At 36.5% G+C, this 11,711-nt stretch overlaps 1 pseudogene; it reads left to right on the forward strand.

The window, feature by feature from the left end:
• The first annotated feature begins 427 nt into the window (after positions 1-427).
• On the forward strand, positions 428-1,200 carry LOC149199518 (uncharacterized; annotated as a pseudogene).
• Positions 1,201-11,711: the final 10,511 nt, after the last annotated feature.

The following is an 11,711-nucleotide window of genomic DNA, read 5'->3' on the forward strand; positions in this document are numbered from 1 at the left end:
GGATGCAAGCTTTACACAGATATCTATTCAAGAAATACAGTGAATTTTATCAATTTTACACCCAAGGTTCAAGGAGGAACTTCCTTCACAACACTGGTAGAGGGATCATATTTTGTCCCTAATGATTTTCGGTTTGGCCGACCTTCTAATCTAAATACGTTGCAGCCCTTCGGAGTTTCTTGTTCAGGTAGTCTTCTTGGTCGATAACTTTGGTTGATGATAACATTCAGATGACTACAAGCAACTGTAGCTTTTAAAAACTAGGGAAAATTCCCATTTTATCTCGAATAATTGAATATTATTCACTTGTCTCATCTAGCCTCTCCGTAGTGGAATTCTCTTTAACAATTGTTTTAGGTGAGTCACGCTGCATAAACATAAGAGATTGGAGGAAGCCATATAATTTTGTCCACACCGGCCATTGGAAATGTCAAAGATAATAGTACAGCCCGTTAAGCAAAAAAGATTAACGAACGTGGCCATAGTTCGCTTGAAGAAACACAGAATGCGTTTTGAAATTGCTTGTTATAAGAATAAAGTGCTCTCATGGCGGTCAGGAGTAGAGAAGGATTTGGATGAGGTGCTGCAGTCTCATACAGTGTATTCAAATGTCTCCAAAGGAATTCTAGCAAAATCTAAGGACTTGATAAAATCTTTTGGAACAGATGATCATGAAAATATATGGTTGGAGGTTCTTAACAAAGGTGAGCTCCAAATTGCGGGAAAGGAGAGAGAATCTCAGTTATCAATCCAATTCCATGACATTGCAACAATTGTGATGGAGAAGACAATCAACCCTGATACAATCAACATGATTGAACGCCTAATGCACAAAGTCCATTTTTTTGTAAATCCTCGCAAAAGTTCAAATCAACAGGCTCTAGATCTTATTCGGGAGCTCCAAAAGCATTTTCCCATAAAAAGATCGCCAATGAGGTTGCGACTTGTAATCCCTAAGATTCAGGAAGCCAATTTCTTGCAGAAAATTCAAACTGGAATCCTTGCATCGTGTCCAAAGAGGTCTCTGGTAATCAGCTGTCTATGGTTTGTCAGATTGAACTTGGTTACTTCCGAGATTGTGATGGCGTAGTACGAGATTATAAAGGCAGGCTTGGAATTCTCTCTGCGCCTGTACACAAGGAGGAAGATGTGGGACCAACACGAGTGGGGCAAATTATGGTGAGTGTAAATACAATGTAATACCAGTGTTATATAATACCAGCGACCATAAAGGCAAACACAAAGGCAACATTCAACTATATGGCAGGAAAATGTCTACCGCTGTTATCCTCCAAACACACTGTTTGCACCATCAGTCAACACTTTCTAAAAAGAACCGTTTGAATGAGGCATTGGGTATATTCGATCGTACGGGAAACCCAGTGGACCATCCTACATATGTTTCAATATTGCAAACCTGCATTCAGAAAAAATCTTTGGCAGAGGGCAAACTTATCCATGCTCACATCAATCAGACTGGATTTAGAGCAGATAGATTTCTACGAAACACGCTTCTCAATATGTATGTGAAGTGCGGGAGCAAGGATAATTTTAGGGGCGAATGTTCGCCCTTTGGCGAAATTAAGGGGTTTTAAATTTTTAGTGGGCAAATATTTTGTATCATAGTACATTTTTACAAATCACCTCAAATAACCAACCTTATTTTAAGGGAGAGTGTAAAAAAGGTAAATTTAGCCCTTGAAATTAGGACTTACAACCTTCCATTCGCCCATTTTCAAGAATAGGTTTTATTTAAGTGAATCCATTCGCCCATTTTCAAGAATAGGTTTTATTTAAGTGAATCCTATGGGCCAAATACCATATTTATAGAAGAGGTATGGTGAATTAATAAAAATATAAATAAATGAGAGATATGGTAAATAAATAAAACATTTTTTATATTTACTCCATAAGTCACCTTATATACATGTAAGGGTGTAAACAAATAAAAATATAAGTAAAGTGGAGGTATGTTAAATAAATAAAACGTCTTTTTATACTTACTCAAAAGGTATGGTAAATAAATAAATATATAAATAAACTAGACGTATCATAAATAAATAAAACCTCTTTTTATATTTAGTCTATAACCCTCGTTCTATTTATGAAGGCTCAAGAAAGAGGTTTTATTTAAGTGAATCCTATGGGCCAAATACCATATTTGTAAAAGATGTATGGTAAATTAATAAAAATATAAATAAACGAGAGGTATGGTAAACAATTAAAACATTTTTTTATATTTACTCCATAAGTCACCTTATATTTACGAACACTCAAAAAATGGGTTATATTTAGGTGAAACCTATGGCCAAAATACTATGGGACAAATACGATGGACTAGATTGTTATTAATACCATGCAAAAAACCATTATTAGCCCTAATATTAGAATTAATAAAAATAAAAATGGCACATGGTATTGACCCATGGTATTCACCTGAAATGTAGCCTATTTAACTGGGGGGAATTAAACCAGCATGTAGCCTATGCTAAGATTCACTAGGACTTTACAAAGTTTTATTATTTAGTGAAAGACTCGCCAAGGTCTTACAAGATTTTATAATTGAGTAAAATATTCGCCATGCCTGGTGAGAGATTCGCCAAAAAATTATATATACATATTATATTATTGATAAAATGGCCTTCCATTTTTCCTATATACCATGGAGATTTGCCCATTTATTATATTTATAAATTTAGGTGGGGTTCTTAAAATTTTCCCTGTGATGGAGCCTGGCTGACCAATGAAGATTTTTTCAAACCATTATTAAATGGTGGAAGCAGTACCTCAGGGCTGCCTGCTGAAACACTGGTCACAACCGGCGTAGAGCAAGCATGCATGTACAACTCAAACCAAGGTCTGACACTTCGCAATGTCTAGAACGCTCCACTCAGTAACTTCAAAAGCACTCTCAGAAAACAATAGTTTCCTTGGAGCAGAGGTGTATTGGGTATACACAACGTTAAACACTAGAAGAGTTGAGCGATATTACACGAGTAATGGAGAAGACCAGCGTTAAATCTCAGGCAGAGGCAGCGCGGTATCAACCTGGAGTGTGGTGCTGTGAGGAGCAAGAGCGAATACCATAGAGCGGATAGGTATGTTAACACACATAACCTCTTTTTTTTTTTTTATGAAACACTCATGGACAGTGCAGACAGCACAGGTAAACAGTGTCTAGACCTGGCAGCGACAGTGGAGGGAGCAGGTCAGTATAAATGGAATATGGCAGACAGAATGCAGGTAGTGTTAGACAAAGGTTATGTAGAGATGAGCAACGCATAGGACAATACATGAATATTAATGAACAGCTAATTATATGAAACAACGTCAGGGGCAGCGCAGCGTTACATGCAGGTGATTATAAAAAACGGTCAGCAGCGTTATTATATGTTAGAGCAAAGCGGGAGTAGTGCATAAAAATGGCGCTGGAGAAATGACAGGTTGCAGCTAAAATTTAGATGAGAAAATATTCATGAGATGCAGAATTGATGGCAGAAATGATCTGCGCATAAAGGCCATAAAACAAGTGGCTCAAAATAATTATGCAGGGCAGGAATACGCCTGCTCTGATACCATGTTAGACATACATGGGCAGCAGAGGAATATGAAAGATAAAACATGCAGGTACAATTTTTATTAACAGGAGATATACATTTATAGTACATGTTGTGACCGTTGGGTTTCACATCCCAAGGTCTCTTGGACTCCTTTTGTCTATTCGGCTTCCACACTAACCCATTGAGGATTAGGTGTCCAACAGGAATAAGTGTCCCTTAACCGTGGTTTTATTTGGCCTTTATTAACTTTTATTACATGGAATTTTGACCAGGGTTGTTACAAATTACCTAGACATGAGTCTTGTCCAACTGAATATGTGCATCTATTTTTTCCCATTTAGCATTGATTTTCTTGGCAACAGATAATCGCATTTCATTCACTGATGCACCAGAATCAAACAAGCAATTTTGTACATTGAAATTGAATATTTCAAAAGTTAACAACAAAGGTGGGGAGAGTGTATACACATCCATTGTAAGTGCATTGAGTACAGATTCGAGAGAACCAGAAGACTTATCAAATCCCTTGTATGAAGATGTAGCGTTACCTATGGAGGTATGCCCAAGTGCGTAAAGGAGAATGTCCCATTGGCTCGTGATATTTGGTAATTCTAACATTGAAATGTTTGCACGAACCTTCTTCATGTCTTTGACTATGTTATAGTCCACAGTGGGAAGACTAGCCGAGGTTTTTGGGGATGTAACTTGGTTTTTGGTTTCTAGAGTGATGGTTTTGTCCTTACTATTGTCAGAAATAAATTTTTGTTGAGACTACATTCCTAGAATTTCTCTAAGTGTTATACACTGAGTTAGCCGGTGGGTTGATTTTCCTTAACATATTTTCTTTAAATTTATGCTTTGACAACTCAATTGTAGTGGATGACCCTTTGCTTCTCAATTTGTACCGATTGGTTTGCTTCTGGGTCGGACCATCACTCGGAGGTTGCCGGTCAGAAGTACTCTTTTGGGTCATGAGTATATAGTTAAACATGTTCACTGCATGTCTGACACTTGGGGTTTCATCGACTGTAGTAGCTTCTTCGTTTTCTTCAGTAGGCTTAGTCTACTCTTTAGCCATTACTGAATCAACAAGCTGCGTAGTGACCATGCTCATGGCTTGATTCCGCTATGAGCACGTATTCTATGAATGTTGTTCTTGATGAAACGTGCAATATTGAACTGTGCCCATCTTATCAATGTTCAACACAACATTGGAGCCCTGTGCAGACTTTGTTGGTTGACTGTTGCTACCGCTAGAAGCTAAATTCCTTCTGAACAGGTTAAATCTGGGAGGCTTTCTACTCAAGGTAGTATCACTTGACCTTTGTTTGAGCTGTGTCATTTCATTAGACAAATACTGACAAGATGAGTCAAGCTTTCTAGATCATATGGTTCTTTCTCTTTAGCCCTCCTCATAGAGGCTTAAGACCTCTTGCTCATGTCCTTGGATTATTTTGTTGGTTCGTCATGTGAGATGACTCCGATAGCGTTATGAAGAACCAATAATGAAGAGTATGCTAATTCTTCAAGAGTGACAAGAAACACATCTTCAAGAGTAAAAAATATTATCCCTATAGAGGTGGTCTTGTTCTTCTTTGGAGAATATGGAAGATTTATTACTCCCGGGATCAATCTGACAAATCTTACAAATTGACGTGTTCTGGGCCGGATGGTCCAAATCTGATCATAGGAAATTTGTGTTTAGGCTTGGGTTGAGAAGAGTCACCAACTTCAAAAGCATGAGTAGGGGAGGTGCAATGCACATTGTTGCCTTGACCAAAAGATGGAATGATGGGGTCGATGGGTTTATCAACCATAAAACATTGGCTTCCTCCTTCTAGCACCAGGAATGTTGATGGTGTTGGACCCGCCATCATCCAGGGTACCTCCCCAGTACGAAGTTCCGATTAGACCTCACATTGATTGGTGTAGGATTCCCATCTGGTATAAAGGCCCAGTTTCCAAATCCTTAAAGATTTGCCTTGGTTCTAGCTATTAGCATGAGAGAGCGATGCAATGGTGTCTTCAAAAAGAAAGGTTGTGTGCCTGGTGAGTGTTCAGTTTCAAATGTGTCAAGGTTCTTCTACTTTAGAGGGGAGAAGAAAAGTGAGCCTCTAAGTGAGAGGTAATAATACCACCCAAGAAGAGACACACATGAACTAGAAGGATCCATCTAACATCTAGCGGAATAGTCCACAATGGATACGATAGTCTTTCCAACAAATAAATGAAGAAATATCTCTCTAGTATCCCATGGAATTGTCCACAAGGATGGGACAATAATAACAACCATTACAACACATTCTGAATAAGATAAGCACTAAAATAACTGAAATAGTTCAACTATCTCAGCACATGTAAAAGAAAACATGAAATACAAATGTACACATAATAGTCTTACAAACATTCATAATCCATGCATGAAGAACGTGCTAGCCTTAAAGGTTTCTTTTATTAATTAAAAGTTCAAAGACACATGTTTATAATGTACATCATTGGCCTTAATAGTGGGACATTGGAGCCACTCCTCCTCAAAGAACTAGTTGATCTCTCTAATGCCTTGCGGGAGGAGCCAAGGTGAAAATTCCTTTGCTCATACAATGAGGGAGTATTTATTACCATTGGTGACCCTTTGACTACCCTCGTGACTATTTTACTTCCTATTACTTTTCAGCTTACATGACTATTTACATCCCATGTGTGTCCTTTGGACTTCCACTTTACAATACATTTGAATACAATATACATGGTCCACAATAGTGATGTAGCATATTAGAACTCATGACATGACACTATTGACATGGAATGCTTGGTGATGTGGAAATGTCAAGTAACTATCGCTGCTGAGTGCTGGATGTCTTCTTGGATATGCTTTCTCTTCACCTCTGCATGGCTTGGTGATGCAAAGTCTTCAATGATCTTTAGTCTTGGATGGGAGTTGCAAACTTGTGTCCCTTTGATTTCTCTTGATTGATCCACTTGTGAGTTCATATACAAGAGAGTCTTTAGGCATCCTTCCCTCCTTCTTCATCATATCACCATGATATGATAGTGTGCCTGTTCCAACAATTCACTCATGATGGGACGACATCAATCTGAAAAACCCCCTAATCTAAAAGGATCCATTATTATCCATCAACTGAGATTGAGGCAAGTGACAGACTGGGGAGAGGGGCTCAGTGATTGTGCATTACTATACAATGCATAGCTCAGAGAGGCTTGAAGGGAATAACTCCATAGTTTCTGGAGGCGGTGGGGTTTGATTGAGGGAAAGGACATTGGGAAAACCATCTATGCAATTTTGGATGTGAAGGGAGGTTGGGCTTATGTGCATTGTGCAGTTCTAGTAGACAAGGGAAAATATTGAGGATTGAATATGCCAAGTGTGTAGTTTAAGGTAGACTGGGAGACACAACTGTATGATTCTGGGGGTTAAGATCGGGAGTTGGACACTGGAATTGCATGGAGAAGCAGCCATAGGGGACAGGGACTACACATTGTGCAGTTCCAAGTAGCAAGGTCACAACCTAGAGGGCTGAGACTGTGCAACGCGAAGTTCATTTGGGGCCTATTGAAGAAAATTTGCTCGGTAAGGAAGATTCTTCGAAAATAGATAAGTGTGGGATGTGTGAAGAAGTGTGATGAACCTTGGTTGTGATCACACACTTAGCATACTTTGATGACATGAATAAATAGATCATTAGAACACATGAACGAATCATTTCCATTCGTGTGACTACCTCACGACAAGATACGATAAGTGCGACACTTAAGAGAGGCATTAGGACGACCATGATGACTCATGTGTGACAGTGCTTAAGATTTTTTGTATGGATGCGAAATATGTTTACATGGTTGGGACAACTCATATACACAAAGAACGACCTTCGAAACCATCAGAAAAGGATCACAATTATTGTATGACAACCAAAGATTCCAAAAGACAATAGTTAACCCAACATGCCAAAGGGACCAAAGCATTGCAAGAACACTCATGAAATGAGCTCTAGTGTTTGCAAAAACAACGGAAAGACAAAGGAAGGCTCTGAAATTGGGTGCAAGCAAAAATTTTGGAGGGTGTTGCAGCAACTACAATAGAAACTCATGATGAAAAAAAAAGGAATGTGAATCATGATTTTAGAGACTCCAAGTTTAAGATGAATATCAACCATATTCTAAAGATTGATATGAGGAAGTTTTATGACAAGGATCTAGTAACAGGGATAGTATAAATGGAGCATTTCTTTGATCTACATGATGTGAAACACACACAAAATATAGGCATTGCATCTTTATATTTAGAACCCAATCAATTTGTGTGGTATTGATGGCTCTGTTCTTGCAAATCACTTGTCACTTGGACAATTTTTATGGAGGAATTGATAGCACATTATGACAATACAAAGAGTAATACCTTATTTGGCTAATTGATAAATATTAAACAAAAGGGTTCAGTTGGGGAGCACATTGGGGACTTACAAAGATTTAATATCAAGGTAACTACTATTACATAGGAGCATTTGATTGATGTCTTCATAGGGACATTAAAGGATAACATCCAACATAAGTTTTTCCTTTGGGAACGTAAGGCATTGGAGAATGCATTTAGGGTGGAAAGAAAAGTTGAAAGAAAAATTATGGCAACAAGGAAGTCTACCACTAATAACTATAAATATGGAAGTGTTACCACTCCTAGCCTCCCACAACCTACAAGGTTGACACCACAACAACTAGAAGAAAAAAGAGAAAAATGGCTTTGTTATAGTTGTGATAGAAAATACACTAAAGGTCATAAGTTTGCTGAGAAGAAATTATTTTATAAATATTGTGAAGAGGAGGAAGAAGAGGAAGAAGAAGCATTGAAAGAAGATGATATACACTAGGAACCAATCCAAGGGGTTGAAAAATAAGAAATGAATCCAACACTATCCTATAATGCAATGGTGGGAATTACGATTCCTCAAAATCTCAAGATAGAAGGGTATATCAAGAAGAAAATGGTAATAGTGTTGATTGATTTAGGACGTACTCATAATTTTTTTCATTGTAAGATATCCAAGGTTTTAAATTGTCTTTTATATCCAGTACCAGAGTATCAAGTAATGGTCTCAAGTAGAGGAACTATAAATTGCTCAGGGAAGTTCCATAATATCAATATTACCATGGAGGAATATGCATTAAATATCCGAATGCCTTCCATTCTAATGGGTGGTGCAGATGTATTATTAGGAGTCCAATGGTTACAATATTTGGGGACGATAAGTTTTAATTTTAAAGATCTTTTCTTGAAATTTTTCTCGAAATGAGAGGAAATTGAATTAAAGGGGTATCACAGGGAATCCTGGGAAGATAATCAGATCTAATGGCATGACAAATATTTTGAAGAAGGAACAACGAGGTGCAATTACACAATTATGTTCACTATATGTTCAAACATCTAAGTCATAAATTTCTCCAAATATCCAAACACTCCTTAATAATCATTCTGAGTTATTTGAGACTCCCAAAGGTCTCTCACCTATTCACGATCATGATCATGTTATTCACTTAATTCTAAGAAGTATTCCTTAAAACATCAGACCTTACAAATATCATTATACCTAGAAGAGTGAAGTTGAACGTATGGTTGCAAAAATGCTAGAGGTAGCTATAATTCAACCTAGCCAAAGTTCTTTCTCTTCTCTAGTAGTATTGTTATACAAAAATGATGGATCATGGCATATTTGTTTTGATTATAGAGAGCTAAACAAGCTCACTATTAAAGATGAGTTTCCTATTCCTATCATTGATGAATTGTTGGATGAAATACATGAAACAATTAACTTCAACAAAATGGATCTTCGTTCAGATATCATTAAATCATAATTAAAACATAAGACATTACCAATTTTTTTAGAACTCATGAAGGTCATTATGTATTTTTGGTCATGCCTTTTGGCCTTACTAATTCACCTGCACAATTCAAGATTTAATGGATTCCACTTTCAAACCCTTCCTTAGAAAAAATGTGCTAGTATTTTTTGATAATATACTAATCTACAACAAGTCTTGGAAAGATCATGTTCAACATGTTGACAGGGTGCTCAAACTATTGGAGGAGAAACAATTATATGTAAAACCCTCCAAATCTTTATTTGGGGTACAAGAAGTGAAATATCTAGGACATATTGTATCTCATGAGGGTGTTAAGGTGGATAATAAAAAAATTAAATCTATCAAGGAATGGAAAATCCCCACAACCTTAAGGAATATTTGAGGATTTCTCTAGTTGAAAATCTATTATCACAAGTTTTCTAATAATTATGGGAAAATAGCAGCACCTCTAACAACATTACTAAACACATATGCATTTTTTTTTAACTCTAGAAGCAACTAAGGCATTTGAACATCTTAAAAGAGGCCATGTGTCGAGTTCCAGTCTTAGCTACACTAGACTTCACAAAAATATTTATTGTAGAATGCGATGCCTCAAAAAATTGAATTGGTGTTGTTTTAATGCAAGAAGGAAGACCCATTTCTTTTAAAATCCATCTATTCAAGGGAAACTATTTACAAAAACCTATTTATGAGAAGGATATGTTGGAAATACTACATGACTAACTCAATGACACCCTTATGTAATGGGACGACACTTCAAAGTAAAAAAAAAATCACAATAGTATTAAATACTTCTTGGAACAAAGATTAACCTCAGAAGAGGAAAAAAATTGGGTCACAGATATGTTGGGTTATGACTTTGAAATTATCTACAAAAAAGGTAAGCAAAATGTTGTTGCAGATGCACTCTCAAGAATGTATGAGGATATGGAGGCATTTCTATGTTCCATTTCTATTATCCAACCTAATTAGATAACTAAAGCAAGAGATGAATGGAAGAATGATGAAGAGGTATGTACGATCATTCAAAATTTACAACAAGATCCCAGTGCATATGATACAATAATTTGGAAAATGATTCATTGTGGTAAAAAGAACACTTATATCTATGTAAGAACTCCCAAATCAAACAAAAGGTTCTTTTGGAATTGCACACCTCTACTATAGGAGGGAACTCAATAATTTTTTAAACTTACCATAGGGTCAAGAAGGAATTTTTTTGGGATGGCCTTAAATATGATATTCAGAAGTTTGTGGCAGAATGTTTGGCTTTCCAACAAAATAAAGTTGAGACTATCAAGACCCCAGGTATTTTAAAACCATTAACCATTCCAAGTTAGCATTGATTGGAGGTGTCAATGGATTTTATCATAATTTTACCCAATTCCAAAGGAAATAATTTCATCATGGTGGTAATTGATAGAATTACAAAGTATGCACACTTTTGTGCATTCTTTAATCCTTTTAAAGTCAGTACAGTCACTACAACATTTGTGGAAATAGTTCAAAAGCTACATGGAAACCAAAAGATTATTGTAAGTTATAGAAATCTCATTTTCACTAGAATTTTTTGGATATAATTATTTTGTTTTCTTGGTATTTAATTAGTTCATGGTTCATCTTATCATCCTCAATCTGATGCGAAAATTGAACTAGTCTACAAACGTTTTGAAGGATATCTTCGATGCTTTGTATTTGATAAAAGAAACAAAATATATCAAGTGGTTACCTCTGGAAGAATGGTGGTATAACACTTCCTTCCATACCAGAACAAAAATGACCCCATTTATGGTATTTTAAGGATATCATCCATTGTATATCACATTGTCTTTAAGAGTAAATTCTAAGTTTCAAGTATGTTGAAAAATGTAACTAGGTTCAATCTTCATAAAATATATTTGTCAAAAGAATTTGTATTATTGTTACAATGACTTATTAAATCATGGGTTTCGTGCTTGGGTCATCATTTTATTAGTCAAGTCCCCATTGTGGAATCCTAGGATTAATAAAGAGTCATTAGAGTCATTGTATATTTTATGAGACCCTTCCTGGGATTTTGAATGATGTAAAAAGAATTATTTTTGAGCCAAAAATGAATTATGTAATCTCCACAACAAGTTGGCCTCAAGGAAGGAAATTCAAACTCATTTGAAGGCTATATCTACAAGGTAGTTTGACTTCATTTGCATCATCTCACTCTCTCTCACATAGTTCAATATCTGAAGCGGGAAGCTGGGAAAAGTGCGAAGGTGAGGAAGGAGGCTAAAAGGAGTG

Source organism: Pinus tabuliformis, chromosome 2_1 (assembly GCF_031772625.1).
Source record: "Pinus tabuliformis cultivar Carrire ecotype Pingquan chromosome 2_1, CPIR1, whole genome shotgun sequence".
Classification (NCBI taxonomy): Eukaryota; Viridiplantae; Streptophyta; class Pinopsida; order Pinales; family Pinaceae; genus Pinus; species Pinus tabuliformis.